General features: G+C 42.8%; 1 pseudogene; it reads right to left on the bottom strand.

The window, feature by feature from the left end:
• Nucleotides 1-417: 417 nt before the first annotated feature.
• On the bottom strand, nt 418-11,391 carry LOC120034717 (annotated as a pseudogene).
• Between the last annotated feature and the right edge of the window lie 351 nt (nt 11,392-11,742).

Genomic DNA, 11,742 nt, shown 5'->3' on the forward strand with positions numbered 1-11,742 from the left:
ATCAAAGAAAGATCTAGAGCCCCCATAGGAGACTGATTAGCCTGGAAGAGGCTGAAGTTCTGTACATATGATTTGGGCACTTTTGCTGAACATTTGTTGCCAATACACTTGTTAAAGTTGAAGAAGAAGAAGTGTATGACTTTCAAATTGAGGTAGATATGCAAAGATATGAGCTCTCTAGTACATGTATATGGCTATGTCCCAATTATCTCTCCTTCCTCTCAAAGTGTGCACTTGTTCACTTTCCTTCACTGATTGAAAAGGAAATGACTGGTGTAAGAAACATGGTAGAAACTCCCCTCTAGCCCACGTCTCCATTAATCCAATGCTTTTAGATTCATAGGAAGTAGTGAAGTGCCCTTCAGGAGAAATTAGATATTATTGGGACGCAGCCTATGAGTGCTGATGCTGATTCCTCTACTCCAGTTTGATCCAGATGCCATTCTCGGGGCGAAGGATGAGCTCCCCTAGTGGACGGAGGTCTTCCTGCTTCTGACACGCCTCCACGTTGAAGTAGCGCAAGATGGATGCCAGGATCACCTTCTCCTCCATCACGGCAAAGCGCTGACCTGGGGGCAGGGATGTAACGAGAGCATGTGAGGACACACACTTTGAATCCTCCATTTTGTTTTAATTATGTCTTGTTTTTTGTTGTTGTCGGAAGTTAAACTTTAGTTTGTCACTATCATTAAGGTAGTGATAGCTTGTACGCATCTTCGTTGGACAGGCCCACTGTAGTGGACAGTCCACTTTCAAGCCGATAAAACATCGATCAATACCTATGATATTGTACAACACAACCCTTGTTTTATTTTAAATCGCTTATTTTGGCTTCAAGTTGAAAATTGCTGCCAAAGGTGACCAATCTTGTGTCATTAATCTCAAATGGAATGATGTTGATTTTCCAATTTTCTAAAATGTTGTACTACTTTAAGTGCTACTTGAATTGAATGCTACTTTAATTGAATGTATTAAATGTCTCCTATTCCTACCAATGCAATTGCGGAGTCCAGCGGAGAAGGGAATGAAGGCGTACGGTTGTCTCCCGACGCAGTTTTCCGGCAGGAAGCGCTCCCCGGGCGGAACTCCTCTGGCTGGGGGATGTGGCGCGGGTCACGGTGGAGGGAGTAGGGCATGATGATGGCATTGACACCTTTGGGAACCTTGAACCCGTCTACAGGCACAACAGTGAAACACAAGCTAGGCTATTAGGTCCACAAAAAGGTATAAGTGGATAAATGAACTAATGAACACAAATAACAAACAAAAAATAGCAAAACGAGATGACTGAAATGGAAAGGTCGCTGGACACACGTTGTAGGTTCATCTTCTATATGGCACAGACCAGCTAACAATTCTAGGGAGATAGAACATTTTTGTAGTGTTACCTGTTATGTTTCCCTGATGTTTGAGTGTCCATTTTGCCGTTAGCTACAGGAACATTCTTTGTGTGTGTTGGCAAAAACCTCCCGAGAACCTATTTAGCATGTGGATGGCTGTCACGTTCCTGACCTTATTTTCCTTTGTTTAGCTTTGTTTAGTTAGTCAGGACGTGAGCTGGGTGGGCAGTCTATGTTATGTGTTTCTATGTTTAGGTTCATTGGTAATTAGCCTTATATGGTTCTCAATCAGGGACAGGTGTATGACGTTTCCTCTGATTGAGAACCATATAAAGGTAGGCTGTTCACACCGTTTGTTTGTGGGTGATTGTCTTCTGTGTCTGTGTATGTACCACACGGGACTGTTTCGTTTGTTCCTGTTCGTGCGTTCTTCGTGTTATGTAAGTTCTCATGTCCAGGTCGGTCTACGTCGTTTTTGTAATTTATCAAGTGTGCTTCGTGTTCGTCTTGTTTAAATAAATTCATTATGTACTCCACAAAATTTGCATTTTGGTCCGATCCCTGCTCCTCCTCAGACGAGGAGGAGAACAACCGTTACAATGGCTTACCAAGAAAAACTTCCAAAAGGACTAATTTGAGGAAGATGTTAGCTTGATGCCTAAACATCAGTCACATGTACAATGGATTATAGTGAGCAAAAATGAATCACTCTGCCTTTTTTTGGTGAGTGCTCCAACTCCTTTTTACCTCGAATTAGTCATTTTGGAATTTTTTTTGGTCAGCCATTCTCATTATTTTTTTCGTTGTTGTTGAGCACCCCTCCTTTCCTTTTTTTGCCGAACCGCAAAGAACCACTTGAACTCTAACCTATTTAGAATGTTTTTGCATTAGAGGGAGAAGAACATTATTTTAACGTCAAGCAGAATTTACCCAGCATGTGCCCCAAAGTTTGGGAACTACTGCCTCATATACAGCACACCATTTTGATATGCCACAGAACCACTTCGGTGTGACTGTGTTTGAACTCAGTCTGACCCGTGAGAGAAGGATTTGAACGAGAGTCAGCATTGACGAGAACCAAAAGGCCCCGGGCAGAGAAAACAAGATAGAAGCAGAAATAGCGACGGTACACGAGAGGGTTATAATTACCAAATGCCTCCTGCAGAGCCCATTGTCTAGCAGTAATTCGTCCAGCTCCTCTAAATAGAGCTCCTCTAAATCCCAATTACCTGTCTCTGCTCTCTGCTCTCTTTCATCACTGTCTAAATCAACTGCAAAAAATATATATTTTAACCCTCTACTGCATGCATTATGAAGGAACCATGCAAAAAAATATATATATATATCTGTTTTTCTAAAGTAAAATGGCCCTAAATAAACACATGTAAAATCTCTCTCTCTACATATACAGTTGAAGTCGGAAGTTTACATACACCTTAGCCAAATACATTTAAACTCAGTTTTTCACAATTCCTGACATTTAATCTGAGTAAAAAATCTGTGTCTTAGGTCAGTTAGGATCACAACTCTATTTTAAGAATGTGAAATGTCAGAGTAATAGAGAGAATGATTTATTTCAGCTTTTATTTCTTTCATCACATTCCCAGTGGGTCAGAAGTTTACATACACTCAATTTGTATTTGGTAGCATTGCCTTTAAATTGTTTAACTTGGGTCAAACGTTTTGGGTAGCCTTCCACAAGCTTCCCACAACAAGTTGGGTGAAATTTGGCCCATTCCTCCTGACAGAGCTGGTGTAACTGAGTCAGGTTTGTAGGCCTCCTTGTCGCACACGCTTTTTCAGCTCTGCCCACAATCTTTCTATGGGAATGAGGTCAGGGCTTTGTGATGGCCACTCCAATACCTTGACTTTGTTGTCCTTAAGCCATTGTGCCACAACTTTGGAAGTATGCTTGGGGTCATTGTCCATTTGGAAGACCCATTTGCGACTAAGCTTCAACTTCCTGACTGATGTCTTGAGATGTTGCTTCAATATATCTACATACTTTTCCTACCTCATGATGCCATTTATTTTGTGAAGTGCACCAGTCCCTCCTGTAGCAAAGCACCCCCACAACATGATGCTGCCACCCCCGTGCTTCACGGTTGGGATGGTGTTCTTCGGCTTGCAAGCCTCCCCCTTTTTCCTCCAAACATAATGATGGTCATTATGGCCAAACAGTTCTATTTTTGTTTCATCAGACCAGAGGACATTTCTTTAAAAAGTACAATCTTTGTTTCCATGTGCAGTTGCAAACCGTAATGGGGCTTTTTTATGGCGGTTTTGGAGCAGTGGCTTCTTCTTTGCTGAGCGGCCTTTCAGGTTATGTCAATATAGGACTCGTTTTACTGTGAATATAGATACTTTTGTGCCTGTTTCCTCCAGCATCTTCACAAGGTCCTTTGCTGTTGTTCTGGGATTGATTTGCACTTTTCGCACCAAAGTACGTTCATCTCTAGGAGACAGAACGCGTCTCCTTCCTGAGCGGTATGACGGCTGCGTGGCCCTATGGTGTTTATACTTGCGTACTATTGTTTGTACAGATGAATGTGGTACCTTCAGGCATTTGGAAATTGCTCCCAAGGATGGACCAGACTTGTGGAGGTCTACAATTTTAAAGAGGCACTGAGTATGAAGGTAGGCCTTGAAATACATCCACAGGTACACCTTAGCCTATCTTAGCCTACATTTACAAAAATGTATTTAAAACATATTAGTCATGTCAATATTACTTTTGCCTTGACCCTCTCACTTGAATTGCAGTTCCACTATTGCACAATGTTGCAAATGCTTTTGATACATTTTCCAAGAACAGAGTCTAGGGAAATTTGATTTAATGTTGAATATCACCTCTTAACTAGCATGAGATTGAGTTTACATTTTTAATTGAAGTGTAAATTATGAGAACAATTCACATGGCATTTGTGTCCAGGAAAGGGAGCCCCATGCAGTAAAAGGGTTAAAAAAAATAAGGGGGGGATTACCAAACACCCCCTGAAGCTCTTGTTGAACCTTCCTCTGCACCTCTGGATGGGAGCCCAGCAGGTGAATGGCCCAATTCATGGCTGCGGCTGTAGTATCATGACCCTGCAAGACAGGGGCAATAAAAAAAACACTAATGATGAATCTGTAATATATTCTACATGGAGTGTGTGATAGTGGTTTTGACCTCTGACCCTGAACACGAAGCTGTCCACTTCCTCCTGGATGTCCTGGTGGGTGAGCTCGTTGCCCTCCTCGTCTGTGGTCTTCAGCAGCATGTCCAGGAAGGCCCGCCTCTTCCTCATGCCCTGGTCCGATTCGCTGTCCGACTCGATGTAGGCAATGTATTCCGCCCTCTCGTAGATCAACTGGGGGTGTATTCAGTGAAAACATTTGACATGAGGCATTCTAAACATTGCAGATAGAAATAGAATGAATAGAGCTGACATGATTTCTTATTCGATCGTACAGACAATAATTTATGTTCTACACAATACATTTCTATCTGAACCTTATGTAACGGTCTTCCATCTGAACAAGCCCTTGGCTGGATGGATGACCGCTTATTTCCCTGGGTACAGCTAAATAGTCAAAAGCCCCTTTTTGATTGACTGATGACTCACATTGGAGGTGAAGGAGTGGAGGACCTTGAGGCTCCTGTTGTGCTCCCAGCCCGCGCCAAAGTAGTTGTAAAAAAAGTCAGGCCAGAACCACGGCATCCTCTGTCGCCGTGTGATGATGTCACTCATCCTGGGGACAGTAGAAGGGATGTGAGGGAGAGAAAATTATATTAATTTGATGCCAGTTTATCCCGCTCTATTACATTTTCTGCAATGAATATTGTCCCCAAACGTCTGTTTATTAGTAGCATTTAAAGAGTACAACAAAATGCGTGGTACAAGTTGGCTACTACTTGCAACCAACTACCAACAGTGCAGACAGAAGGACACAGAGAGAGAGACGCAGGGACAGTGAGAAATGGTCGGCCGTCAATACCCTCTACTTCAAAACAACACTGGGCATGACAACATCTGTCGGTTGCATTCAGGACGAGGTACTCACTTGTACACACATCGGACGTACTCTGAGTCATAGTTACTCTGAGCGTAGATTTTCTTCCCCAGTGCAGTCTCTGAAAGGAAAATCATATACAGAGATATTTATTGTAAGTTTGGTTGGAATTTTTTAGTTTTTTAGTTGACTTGAAATGGCCACAAGAATAGGACATCTTTTTAACCCACTGAGCCTTTGGACCCGCTAGAACCACCCCACATCCAGACCCGGACCCAGACCCAGACCCGGACCCACCACAGATGATGTCGAGGGCACAGAGGGTGACGTGGTTGAAACAATGGTCCCTTGCCTGCCTCCTTGTCCAGCTTCTCCACCAGCACCTCGGCCTGCTCGTTCATCACCTCCAGGAACTCCGTCAGGGTGGAGAAGTGGAAGGTGGGGGTGAGCAACTTCCGCCGCCGACGTCACTTGTCCCCCGTGCTGGGGAGAGGGAGGTGAGGAGCGAGGGAGGTGGGGAGAAACAGAGGAAGAGAGAGACAGAGGGGTGAGGAGGACAGAGAGAGAGAGGGGGAGGGTGACAAAGAAAGAGAGTGAGACAGACAGACAAAGAAAGGGAAGGGAATCCGAGAGAGGGAGATGCAGAACAAGTAACACAGAGAGAGACTGTGAGAGATCGACAAAAGTTCAGAAAATATGGAGGGAAAGTATTGACGTTTCTCAGAATGTATTGTTCTTTGTCATAAAAAAAGGACGTGTTTTCCTAATAATTGTTGAAGGCTTATCTAAGAATTTCATGTTCCTATCCTGCGTTATAATACATATTTTATGTTGTCTCAAATGCACATACGTTTGATCTTTATCGAATGTGATCTGTTTTGAAACACCCACCTGGTTAGTAGACCAGTGCAGAGCCAAGGGTGCAGGAACTTGTAAGCATAGGCCCGTTCCATATGAACAGAGTTGTTCAGAACTGTCTATAGAATCGAATAAATAGAATCAAATAGACAATAGAATAGAAAATAAAATATAGTTTATTTCTTTTCTCAGAGGGAACGTTGGTCATTGGCATGGCATCATCATCAGCAAACAGACAGTTAACAGCAACTACATAAAAAAAATTGTTGAAGCAAAGTGAATTCTTTTTGCTTTAGTAAATTACGTTTCTATGGAAAATGTGACTCTTCCTCTAGTATTCAATACAGTCGGGTTTGCTTCGGCACGCTTGCACCCAAAGCAACAGGCCAGAATGGGTTTTGATAGCAGTAACTATATATTGATTGTCAGGCTACCAGTATGTGGTGTAATTACTACCTTATTTATGGAGAGTAGATTTCCATCTCTGGAGTGAACCAATGTAGTGTTGAGGTTTCTAAACAAGTGTGACACCAACTTGTATGTATTAGCATATTTAAACACTTTGCCAAACATACAGGTGTTATGCATCAAGTTGATTCAAGTCAATTCTTCGATTAAAAGCCTATCTCAATGGTTTCTGCATGGAACAGAGCGAGGAAGGGTACTGGTCCGATCCAAATCTTCAACAGTGGGGAGTCCCTGAACTGCTCTGTGTAGCCAATGACTTGACGGAAGAAATCTGAATCCAAAGAAAGAGAACTCTGAAGTCATTCACTAGTTCCAAGCTTCTGATTATCTGTAGATTGACAGGGCATTAGACCTTGTAGACTGAATGAATGAGTGAATGAATGAATGTTCGAAGCTCTCCTCCCTAAACTACTGTCCTCTCCTCTCTCTTCCCTTCTCCTCACATCTCCTCTCCTCGCTCAATTCCAGAGTTGGCTTTCAATCTCCGGGATGCACTTCATCTCCCTCCATTTACACAGGTTACTGCTGAGTAGCTGGTAGGTGGTGCAGGTCAGCATTGCAAAGAAGAGGCTCACCCCCAGCAGCCCCAAAGTGTAAGCCCCCAAAACGATCACCATCTCTGGGTAGTACGTGGCCTAAACAACCTCAAACTTGATGTCGGAGACCTGCTGGCTTCACATAATGTCAGGCGGACGTTAATCCTGACCTGTTCCCCAAATGTCCCTGTCATTCCGGCCGCTAGTCATGATGAATGATTAACCAATAGCGAGGGGGGGTGAACATGGTTGTTTATTGTTTATTAAGGGATACTATTTTTGTCACGCACACACAGAAACACACGTGTGCATGTACCGACAAATATTGAATACATTTGTGATGTTTGACTTGGAGAGAAGCAATTTTGATGTTACTTATAATGCTGCCCTGCACATTTATAATTCTCTAGAATCTAGATCGATGCTTCCTCTTCATGAAGTTATAGAAGAAAAAAAAACATATCACACCATCGCTTTAATAGTTGGTCGTTGCTAGCTATCCCATAAAGCCATCACCAAAAACCACATATTTTCACCATCTTCTGTGGTTTTGTAATTTTCTGTTCTATTGACGGACTCAGGCTGCGCTAAAGATGACACAAAGTTTGAAAAAAATCTATGGTATGCGGAATCCGTTTCGCAACAGCGCCTTCGACGCAAGGAGGCGCTGAGACAGCACTCTGTTGCTGCTGTGATACCACTCCGTTGCGGACGGTCCCCATTGCGTTGCGCCGGATGTCATTCATTTCAATGGACTGCTCAGATGTAATGTGAATGAGGCGTAAAGCCTCGTGTACACTGGTTGTGCCAAACTGTATGTGTTCCGGCAGAAGTCCATTCTTTCCGACGGGAGGCAAATTCGCACAGCTGCGACTCATCTGCCAGACTAGGATGGATTGCCTGGCTTGCATGCATTGGAGTTTTTCCAACTTCAAATCAAATCAAATTGTATTAGTCACATGTGCCGAATAAAACCTTACAGTGAAATGCTTACTTACAAGCCCCTAACAAACAAAGCAGTTAAAAAAAATAAGAATAAAAGAGCAGAGCAGCAGTAAAAACAATAGCGAGCCTATAAACAGGGGGTACCGGTACAGAGTCAATATGCGGGGGCACCGGTTAGTTGAAGTAATATGTACATGTAGGTAGAGTTATTAAAGTGAATATGCATAGATGATAACAACAGAGAGTAGCAGCGATGTAAAGAGGGGGGGGGGGGGGGGGGGGGATTAGTGCAAATAGTCTGGGTGGCCATTTGATTAGATGTTCAGGAGTCTTATGGCTTGGGGGTAGAAGCTGTTTAGAAGCCTCTTGGACCTAGACTTGGTGCTCCGGTATCGCTTGCCTTGCGGTAGCAAAGAGAACAGTCTATGACTAGGGTGGCTGGAGTCTTTGACAATTTTTGGGGCCTTGTGCATTGCTTTGCCGTGCGGTATCAGGAACGGCAGTAGATAAACCACAGAAGCCCCAAAGTGTAAGCCCCCAAAACCATCACCATCTCTGGGTAGTACGTGGCCTAAACAACCTCCAACTGGATGTCTGAGACCTGCTGGCTTCACCTCATATCAGGTGGAATTTAATCCTTACCTGTTCCCCACTTTTCCCTGATACCCCGGCCTCTAGTTATGAATGATTAACCAGTAGGGAGGGGGAAAGAGGTAAACATGGATGTTCATCAAGGGATAGTATTTTGTACTGTCATGCACGCACATGTAGTACATAGTACGAAAAAGTATGCACTCACTATTGTAAGTCGCTCTGGATAAGATGCAGACAGACACAGACAGGTATAACACACATGTGCACACACTCAGATGATAACTGCCTGTCATAACACAGCAACGTTTTATTCACAGACAGTTATAAACCAAAACATGGTTAAAACTATAATTTTGATATCATGGATGGTCAGTCCTTGAATCCATAGCTATGTCTATAAAGTTGAGTGGTTACATTTTCCAGCACAATCAGATTTTTACCAAAACAGTGGCTGCTTGACCGCTTTGTTGTTGTATGAACTGCAGATTGCCTCTTTAAAGTGGGGGCCTTCCAAAATATTTAACAGTCACACAAGGTCTGAAGAAGTTGCCGTGCCTCGAATCTCCATGCAGCAACAATGCAGACAATATATTGTGTTAATGAGAACAACCTCATTTCTAGGACATTTGGGACAAACAGATTAATGTGATTCACCGTTCAAATTGGATATTGTATTCACGTATCTTTTGAATAAATTGATTTATTTTCTTTCTTTACTGCTACAAAGTATTTCCTAAAGATATTACGGATGGCATAATTTAAGTCTTCATGGTTAGAAGTTCCCCAACGCTAAATTGATAAAAGCACACCCTCCTCAAAATACAAAAAATATATATATACAAAATAAATAAATAAATAAATATATATATATACAGTGGGGCAAAAAAGTATTTAGTCAGCCACCAATTGTGCAAGTTCTCCCAATTAAAAAGATGAGAGAGGCCTGTAATTGTCATCATAGGTACACTTCAACTATGACAGACAAAATGAGAAAAAAAATCCAGAAAATCACATTGTAGGATTTTTTATGAATTTATTTGCAAATTATGGTGGAAAATAAGTATTTGGTCACCTACAAACAAGCAAGATTTCTGGCTCTCACAGACCTGTAACTTCTTCTTTAAGAGGCTCCTCTGTCCTCCACTGTTTGAACTTGTTATCAGTATAAAAAGACACCTGTCCACAACCTCAAACAGTCACACTCCAAACTCCACTATGGCCAAGACCAAAGAGCTGTCAAAGGGCACCAGAAACAAAATTGTAGACCTGCACCAGGCTGGGAAGACTGAATCTGCAATAGGTAAGCAGCTTGGTTTGAAGAAATCAACTGTGGGAGCAATTATTAGGAAATGGAAGACATACAAGACCACTGATAATCTCCCTCGATCTGGGGCTCCACGCAAGATCTCACCCCGTGGGGTCAAAATGATCACAAGAACGGTGAGCAAAAATCCCAGAACCACACGGGGGGACCTAGTGAATGACCTGCAGAGAGCTGGGACCAAAGTAACAAAGCCTACGATCAGTAACACACTATGCCGCCAGGGACTCAAATCCTGCAGTGCCAGATGTGTCCCCCTGCATAAGCCAGTACATGTCCAGGCCCGTCTGAAGTTTGCTAGAGAGCATTTGGATGATCCAGAAGAAGATTGGGAGAATGTCATATGGTCAGATGAAACCAAAATATAACTTTTTGGTAAAAACTCAACTCGTCGTGTTTGGAGGACAAAGAATGCTGAGTTGCATCCAAAGCACACCATACCTACTGTGAAGCATGGGAGTGGAAACATCATGCTTTGGGGCTGTTTTTCTGCAAAGGGACCAGGACGACTGATCCGTGTAAAGGACAGAATGAATGGGGCCATGTATCGTGAGATTTTGAGTGAAAACCTCCTTCCATCAGCAAGGGCATTGAAGATGAAATGTGGCTGGGTCTTTCAGCATAACAATGATCCCAAACACACCGCCCGGGCAACGAAGGAGTGGCTTCGTAAGAAGCATTTCAAGGTCCTGGAGTGGCCTAGCCAGTCTCCAGATCTCAACCCCATAGAAAATCTTTGGAGGGAGTTGAAAGTCCGTGTTGCCCAGCAACAGCCCCAAAACATCATTGCTCTAGAGGAGATCTGCATGGAGGAATGGGCCAAAATACCAGCAACAGTGTGTGAAAACCTTGTGAAGACTTACAGAAAACGTTTGACCTCTGTCATTGCCAACAAAGGGTATATAACAAAGTATTGAGATAAACTTTTGTTATTGACCAAATACTTATTTTCCACCATAATTTGCAAATAAATTCATTAAAAATCCTACAATGTGATTTTCTGGAGAAAAAAAATCTAATTTTGTCTGTCATAGATGAAGTGATGAAAATTACAGGCCTCTCTCATCTTTTTAAGTGGGAGAACTTGCACAATTGGTGGCTGACTAAATACTTTTTTGCCCCACTGTATACACACACACACCTTACCTCTCGCATTAGCTTCAAATGACAGAGCATTGCCCAGTAATGGGTAGCTTGGATTTATCCCTGGTAATGGCTTCATCTGGGTCCATCTGTGCAGAGAGCTGCTGAGGAACTGCCAGGTGAAGCCGCCGGTCAATATGGTCAGGAGTAAGACCAAAACGATCGACCCACTCAGCAATTCACCGATATTCATCTTGGTTAGTTAGGTGGTGGTCCAATATTGACTCATAAATGTACATTTGCTTCAGGGTCTCATTCTTTAGCAATAGCAGACAAAAGGTTTTGTGTAATTATGGCCATGCAATGACCATTTATGACCATGTAATGCTCCTCAGGGAGATTCGGGTAGGCTACCACTACAAGTACCCCTGAAGTGAGCCACAATAGCAGGCTACTAATACAGTCGTCAACTTGTTTAGGATGCAAGCCCCCTTGCCAATTCACATTGAGATGCCCTTAAAAAAGGGGTGTTACTTTTGAGGCAAATGAAGGGGGAAGAGCTATGATTGAAGCTTGAAAAAGTATATCAGGAAAAGGGGCAATC

The sequence above is a fragment of the Salvelinus namaycush genome, chromosome 42, assembly GCF_016432855.1.
Source record: "Salvelinus namaycush isolate Seneca chromosome 42, SaNama_1.0, whole genome shotgun sequence".
Classification (NCBI taxonomy): domain Eukaryota; kingdom Metazoa; phylum Chordata; class Actinopteri; order Salmoniformes; family Salmonidae; genus Salvelinus; species Salvelinus namaycush.